This window comes from Danio rerio, chromosome 6, assembly GCF_049306965.1.
Source record: "Danio rerio strain Tuebingen ecotype United States chromosome 6, GRCz12tu, whole genome shotgun sequence".
NCBI classification, from domain to species: Eukaryota; Metazoa; Chordata; class Actinopteri; order Cypriniformes; family Danionidae; genus Danio; species Danio rerio.
In genome coordinates this window covers 29,171,648-29,180,000 of record NC_133181.1, presented here as the reverse complement: position 1 = coordinate 29,180,000, position 8,353 = coordinate 29,171,648, and the positions used below count along the sequence as shown (strand labels likewise).

Here is an 8,353-nt window from a genome sequence, read left to right as displayed (position 1 = left end):
TTATTTTTATATAGTGCCCTTAAAAGTAGCATTCTCAAAGCACTTTATAGACAAGTAAATGTGCAACAGTAAAAGATACATACAAGGATAAATGCAAAGGAAAACTGTAATAATAAAAAAAATCAAAAACAAATTAAATAATAATAATTGTCTTAGATTTAAAAATGAATTAAAAATTTAATAAAAAAGTAAAAGCTACCCTAAAAAGTAAGTTTGTTATTTATAAAGTATATAAAGTTATTAATTTATTTACTCAATGAGGTGCCAGTTACTTGATTTAATAATAATAATAATAATAATAATAATAATAATAATAATAATAATACAGTTTTTCAATAAGCACTGTCAAATGTGTTTTTAGATGTATTTATTACAATTATTTATTAATGTTTATTTATTGATATCACGTTTTAATTTAAATGTTGTTTTTTTTATTTATTTTTTGTTTGTTTGTATGTTTGTTTATGAGGCAAAATGTTTAATAAACAGAGATGTGTGACATATGTGTGAATCATTTGCAGATTGTACATAAAAAAGCAGACCACAAAGTGTACAAAATTTGTAGAATCTAATACAATACTGCGCTTCAAAAATTATGTTTGCTGTTTGTTCAAACTATTATTTAAAAACTATTTATTAAAAACAACAAAATATTTACATTTTTTTGTGAGGTGGGGGTGGGTTTGGTGGGGGGGCAGCTTAATTGTTTTATGTTTAATCTACTTAAATTGGTAAAAACAACTAAGCTAACTTAATTCCTTCATGTTGCACAAATATTGTGAGTGGAACCCAGCATTTTTTTTTTTTAGTGTATGGGTTTTTACTTTAAAGTGATGTAAAGTTAATTTACTTAAACATCATTTGTCACAAACCAGTTTTTTTTTCTTCTGCTGGACATAAAAAAAGATATTCTAAAGAAAATTAGAAACTTTGACTTCCACAATATTTATTTTCCTACTATTGACATCTATGATTACCAGTTTCTAACATTCTTTGAAATATCTACTTTTGTGTTTGTAAAGAAACTCATAAAGGTTTGAAACCATGTGAAGGATAGTAAATAGTTAGTACACTTTAATTTTAGGGTGAACAATACCGTTAGGGTTTTTTTCCCCTTGTTCACAGCTCCAGTTATCACTCTGTATATTTTTACACACCTGTCCAGCCCTTAAAGTGACCTTTTACACTGCGCTTTCAAGCAAATCCACAAAAAAAGCCCATGCAAGCTACTTGGACTTTATATTTACTCTTCGTGAGCTCTTTAGCATTTAATAAGACCCTCTGCAGGCAAGCGCTCTTAATCAAATAATGTTTTTGTGCGTTTTCAGCTCTTTTTGCTTTTTATAAATGAAAGTGATGGCATTTTAATAGGTGGGTGTGTGCCGACACGAGGAGACAATCGCCTCTCATTGAGCGCAGGGGGACAAGCCCAAGACAACGTGAGTTATTACTCCTCTCCACCCTCTCCAAAAAATTCACCCGCACTCACACACACACGCACATGATGGATACGTGATGATCACTTAAAACCACAGCCATGATAAACTAATGAATCAAGATCTGCATTAATCAACGAGTGGCCATTACAGAGAGATGAATGGAAAAGCGAAAAGTTCCTTCTCTAATGATGAAGTGCTAACTGTTTAATAGCGGACAAGGCGACTGAAGGAAATTACACACAAGGGATTCATGCATCATTTTGGAAGATATTAATATTTCACCCCCCTCTTCTCTCTTTCCTGACCTCCTCCCCCCGCTCCGTCTCACACTCTGCTGCCGTTAACAGGCGTAATCAAAATTCATCACCAGGCAAACCGGCCTGATTAAACATAACAGAGTCGCTTCACCGTCCCGCAGAAGCCAAAAGTGGACAAGAGCTCTTTTGAGAAATGGACGATTACCGCTATTAAGCAAACATATTAAATGCTCATCCTAATCGAGTGGAACCACTGAAGAGGTTGCGAAGGATGCATATCAAAGCATTTGTCATTGTCAGGAGAGGGGGATATAGCGTGTACTCCTGCGTATGTGTTAATGAATTAATTTGTTTGTTTTGAATTCCTGGATTGGGACGTTCATTAGTTTTATTGTTAATCACACTGGCTGTTGATCGGCTGCTGAATCTAATCTGAATGTCATGTGACTAATCGCTGAAGGAGTGAAGTGACAAGCTGTGATTGGCTGATGGAAATTCTAGGACATGTGCCGTCAATAGTTTTTAGCTTCTCAGTAGTGACTATATTGTGATGTAACTGTAAAGTCAGCTGAGGGAGATATTTAAATGTGTTTAAGGTATTTAATTAAGAATTAGCCACTGTTAAATGTATTATGGCCTCACAGTGGCGCAGTGGGTAGCACAATTGCCTCATAGCAAGAAGGTCGCTGGTTCAAGCCTCGGGTGGGTCAGTTGGCATTTGCATGTTCTCCTGGTGCTGGCATGGGTTTGCTCCGGATTCCCCCATGTGTGTGGATGACAATGTATGGATTTTTCCCAGTGATGGGTATAGTTGGTTTAGTGGATGGATAAGTTGGCGGTTCATTCCGCTGTGTCGACCCCAGATTAATAAAGGGACTAAGCTGAAAATGAATGAATGAATAGTTTATGTATTATAATGAACTTTGATGTTAGAGATTAGGGGAGATCATACACCTGAAACAATTAGGTACAAAAGATGTTTGGTGAAATTTGTTGCTATTTTCAGACCAGCGCAACCCTAATAGTTACATGTTGTGCCACATTGTTTAAATAGCAAATCCATTTGCACTACTTTGTGGACTCATATGCATGCTGGTCTAAAAAGGAGGTCTGTTAAGGTTGTTGGTGCGCTGCTATTTAGACAAACTGAAATAGACCACGCCATTGAGCAACTAAAATCTGATCTATAGTCCAGCACAGAGCACATTAGATATGCGCCTATATTGGTTAAAAATGCTAATACTTTGCTTCATAAACACAGGATGTACAGCAACATGCAAATATCTTTACATTTGAAAAAAATAAAGGATTAAAATGTTACAAAAGTTATTATTTACTACATAATAAACCACTACCTCAATGCCTTCTTCATGTCCAGGGGTCTTTTTTCAGTTTATTCATAACAATTTGCATTTGTATGTTATTATTTTCAGCAATATTATTTATTATATACATCTGTATATTTTGTCTACCTGTTGGGTTTTGGACCATATGGGGCATAAGAATGGGATGTGTGTTTGAATATAACCACACTGAATTTAGAAATAGTTTTGAAACAAATCTTTGCGATCAAACAAACAAAATTAAATATGTAGACAAATGGATGTATTTAGTGGAGTGCGTACAACACAGTTTCCTTATCCACAAAAGTAAAGGAGTAAAGAGTAAAATAAAGAGAAAGTAAAGAGACCGATTGGAGGAGGCCCGTTCTTTATACTTGCGCAGAGGGTCTGTTTAACTGTTTTCTCGACATGAAGAGTTCCTCCTACAGTTTTTTCCTTCTACAAAGTCCGCCATGTAAATAGCAAATGTGGCATGGCATGACGCAACTGACTCTTAAAGGGGAATGAGACTGATTGGTTAAATGCACATTATGCTCAAAACACACCCATAACTCATTAAGAGAATGAGCACAAATATATTAAACTATGCGCCACAACCATAACTGTATTTTTCCGTCCATAAAATAGCTTAAGTGGATTTAGACACGCCCTTAATGCTTTTGCACCTAGATCGTTAAAATGGAACCCAGTTGTGTTGCATGAAAACGTTATGCTTGGTTATAATTTATATTTCTTGCAGAATCATGTAATTATTATAATGAATATTTAAAACTGGATTTGATATAAGCATACTGTCAAAAATATAATTAAACATTTTTTTGATCTTATTTATTTGTTTATTTCTTTAGTTTATTAATAAAAATGATTAATATAAACACATTAGCTGAATAACCGAACGAAAGTACAGACACACTTTGCCTGAAAACAGTCATAAATGTTCACCAACAAATGTGTTATTAAAATTATTAATGAATTTTTAAATGTTCCTTATCAAAATAATTTTACCAATCGCAAATAAATAAATAAATATACAAATTATTTATTTATTTGTTTGTTTGTTTTTATTTTTAAAATTTGAACATAACTGGCAAAGATGTTTATAAAATGTTTTTTTATACATTGACAGAATAACTTATGCTTATGCCCAACCTTAAACAGTTTTTTTTTACCTATTGGGTCAGATTGACTCTTTTCAGGAAAAAAAAAATATATATATATTGCCATACTATTATAACATACAAGAGATATCAGTAGAACAGTATTGTAAAAAGCAATACTGTACTGTTTTGTGTTGCTGTTGTTGTTATTGTTTTTTTCTATATATATCAGCACTGCTAGTATCTGGCCTTGTCAGTTTGGTAGGAGGTGGCGTGCTGGCATCGCCCGCAGGAAGCAGAATTGTGTCCATTTAAAGCAGGTACGGGGGGGGGAGTTATAAGAAAGAGATGCTGTGACCTCTCTAGAAGCCGGTCCAATCGCTTTCTCATCATATCAGCATTTCAAAACACTGTTGCCTACTCCGACTGCTCTTTTCTTCAGCCCCTGCTCCATCTCTGTTTACTTTTCTCTCCTTCGTTCTCTATCTCTCCTTTCCTTTCTCGCCTATGTGTGTGCACATACGTGTAGCCTTCTGTGCGAGGATGTGAGAAGAACTGAAAGGATATTATATTTTATTGTATCTGTCATTTTCCTTCTATCTACCATATGACTTCTTAATCCATCTGAATGCATAGAAGATAATGTTTTGGGCGAAATAACATAAGAGGGAAGATAGACTCCCAAGGACCAATATCTTTATTGCTTGGAGGATAAACGGATTATGTCAGCCGTTTTCTACCGCTGACAGCTTTTCTTATTAACCGATTTTATTTTTAATCTGCCGAGGAAGAAATGCGGTTTTATGTCACAATAAAACGCTGGTCACATCTAATGCTGCCCTCAAACAAACAGATTTCTCAAAGCCTTGCTGGAAAATTTGAAATAACTTTAAAGAGGGGTTTTCGGTGGAGAATGCGGGCAACACTTCTTTATCCACAAGCTTGTTCAGCTGAGAAGTCAAAGATTTGGGAAGTCTCTTAATGTTGTGGGATTTTTTTTTTTTTTATAGTTAGCAGTGTAATACAGTGTAAACGTTTGTTCGTTTTGCTGATCGCATAGCTCCAGTGACATCATCTATCTCAATGAATTTTTGTTTCAGGTATTACTTTATTTTGATGATCCCTAATGCTGATTTAATTGGACTATAAGTTACATTGCTACTATATGCTAACCAGAGTTGGGTGTATCGCGTTTTACAGTAATGCGTTTCTGTTTTTAAATTACACTTTTGAGGAACGCAGTTATGTCAGAAGTTATATTTTAAATTACTATAATTTGATTACAGTTCTTCTGCTGCAAGGGCATCCGCTGTGTAAAACATATGCTGGATAAGTTCGTTTCGCTGTGGCGATCCCAGATTAGTGAAGGGACCAAAACAAAAAGAACAAGAATGAATAAATGATTACAGTCACTGAAGTCAATGTAGTTGTGTTACTTGCATTATAAATATAGTTTTTAGAAAAAAAAATACTTCTTTAAAATAATGTTTTCTACTGCAGCCTCAGTTAATAAGCATGTGCTTTTAAATAGCTGGAAAACGTGAGTTGAAATGGTGATGGATGCTGACGAGCATGTTTGCTTCTTCAATGGAAGTTCAAGCGCTTGAACAAAAGCATTCTATCACATCTCATGGCCAAAGAGGACACCAGTGGTTAATTTGTCCTAAACAGGCTTAATTTAATTTGTGTGCAGGATTGGGAGTGAAAGTATCTTCTGAATGGGTGGAGAAGTGTAGCTGCTCACGTAACGTGTGTGTTGTGTACCCAAATATTTTTATTTCCAATAAAGGCGCGTGTCTAGTGCACACATATCTGGAGTGCATATTGCATACGCTTACATTTTCCAGGCGCACCAGTTATCTTTAAAATATCTTTAAAAAGAAAAAAACTGATTTGGAAAAAGTGAACAATGAGTGAACTTTTTTTTTTATATTTCAACTCTTTTAAATATGTCAAGCTGCTGTGATTGACCCATTGTAATGTTTTTCAGTAAATATTTAATTACTAAAAGAGTTGCAGGTTATTTTGTATATTTATAGGTATATTTTATGTTCCTAAAGTAACTTCAAAGTAAAGTAATTAGTAATCTGATTACTTTTTACTTGATGTAATTATTAATGTAATCATATTACAATTTTTCAGTAGTAGTCAGTAATTTGTAATATTGTCTTTTTAAAGTAACTTACCCAACACTGGTGCCACATTCTCATTAGAGTATTAGTATCTTATTAGTATCTTCCTAATATCAGCGGATACTGCTCTACCAACAGACATTCTGCTTAGAATATCCCCTTTCACATATACAGATATTTCCGGAAAATTACCTGATATTTCGAAATGAGATCATGTGTGAACAGCCCCTTTACACAGCCATTTAGACATCATTTCTGGGTAAAATGTCAGAATTTACAGTTTTTTGGTGTATTGATGTGGGAATGGTGCTTTCCCAGATAAATTACAGAACATTGTTACATTTTTTTATTTTTTTTCCAGTGAAGTCATTTTGGAAAATGTCCATATATTTACTGATATTACTGTGTGAAAAGGGCTAATAAGAAACTTTGCAAGTACATGTCACTTACTCTTACCTTAATCCTAACCCCAACCTTGCAGTCTAATGAGAATTAGTTGTTATGTAGTTGCAATTTAACTTAAAATCAACAGAATGTGTTAAAGGGACAATCAAAAAAAGCTATACCTTGTTTTTTTCTCACTATAAAGCGCAAAATCCAATTGATATCAATCTCATCTATCATTTATTAACTTATCATCCTCCAACATGTGTTTGGTCTACAGCTGATGGTTACGAGAGCTCATATACGCTATGTCGTATGAGATTATGTGCATGTGTGTGCGCTCAGGAGATGCCAGGGATCATCTCAAATGAAACCATTTGGGCAGATTTATATGAAATGGTGTTGGATATATGCGCAGGGAGTGCTATCATTAACCCCAGGGCTTTCCCCTTCTGCTCTCCTCTCTCATTTCATGCTCCTGATCTGAGGGTGTGAATTAGCCATCACCTCCGGCAAGCCAACTCAGTTACCGGCTGGACAACATGAAAGAAATACACAGAGCCGCATAAAGAATCCTCTCAAAGCCTCCTCCCTTCCTCCACCTCCCTCTTCTCCCTGTCTCTTCTTGCTCTCTGCGTCGGGCCTGTGGTTTGTACACGGGCTCACCTTGGCCTGGGCCGCTGCAGCTGTGTTGGAGAATGGTGTGATTTACATGCCTCTTTTTGAGCCGAGGAGTCGGCAGACGCTATTGTCCTTCAGCACTCGGGAAGTGGCGAAAGAAAAATGAACTTGGTGACACCTGGTATTTGAATGTGACACATAAATGCTGGCTATAACCATGAGCGTCTAACTTGAGGCTGATGCAAGAATGCGTAAATCTTCCGCTGCTAACGCTTTATTTCATATGGTTCACTGATACATCGGATATGAAATATTTTCTATGATTTTTCTGGCTTTATAGTACTCATATTTAAAAGTTACATCCTCCAAGGTTTGTTGGTGACAGCAATTCTTATATTCTTGTGAATGTTGTGTTTGTTTTTCACCTGCATATCCAGCCATTCAAGTATGTTTTGAAGGAATATGTGGCACATGTATAGGTACTTGCCTTAATTACTAAATTGCGGGCTTCCCAGTCAAACTTCCAAATTTGATCATTCTTATACTTTCAGATCCATTTATATTAATAAAAATAATCAAATATTGTGAGTATGGTACACAATTAAGTGTGATTGTGTCTTTTGAACTCGGTTGCACACCCATGAACCATGCCCAAGTTAGCATGAAAGAGGTGGGCTGCAGTACGGTTCTTGCAAACTCTGGTATGGTTCACTTCTGATATGAATGCAATCGAAGCAAATAACGGAATTGAACTGCAACTGTAAAACAAACTTTAGTTTCCATAACGTTCATTCATGTGTGTGTGTCTGTGTATCACCTACCTTGGCGGCAAGCGGGACTGACCCAGTGCAAACAGTAATATTGTCTGCTTGTCCCCACCAAAAACGACTTCTGCAGACATCGCATGATGTTCTGAATGTTTGTAATGTTTTTGCAGCAGATAGACACCAAGGCTATTACAGTTAATGAAAACTAACGAAAAAACGAAAACTAAAATGTTAAATAATTGTCGTAAACTGAAATAAAAATAAAAACGAGTTTTTTCAAAAACTAGAACTAACTGAAACTGTATTGTGTACA

General features: G+C 35.4%; 1 protein-coding gene across 1 annotated transcript in view; it reads right to left on the bottom strand.

The window, feature by feature from the left end:
- The window catches only part of LOC141386270 (uncharacterized), a 354,962-nt gene that overhangs the window by 88,734 nt on the left and 257,875 nt on the right, over window positions 1–8,353 (bottom strand). The gene's annotated exons all lie outside the window — the stretch shown is intronic.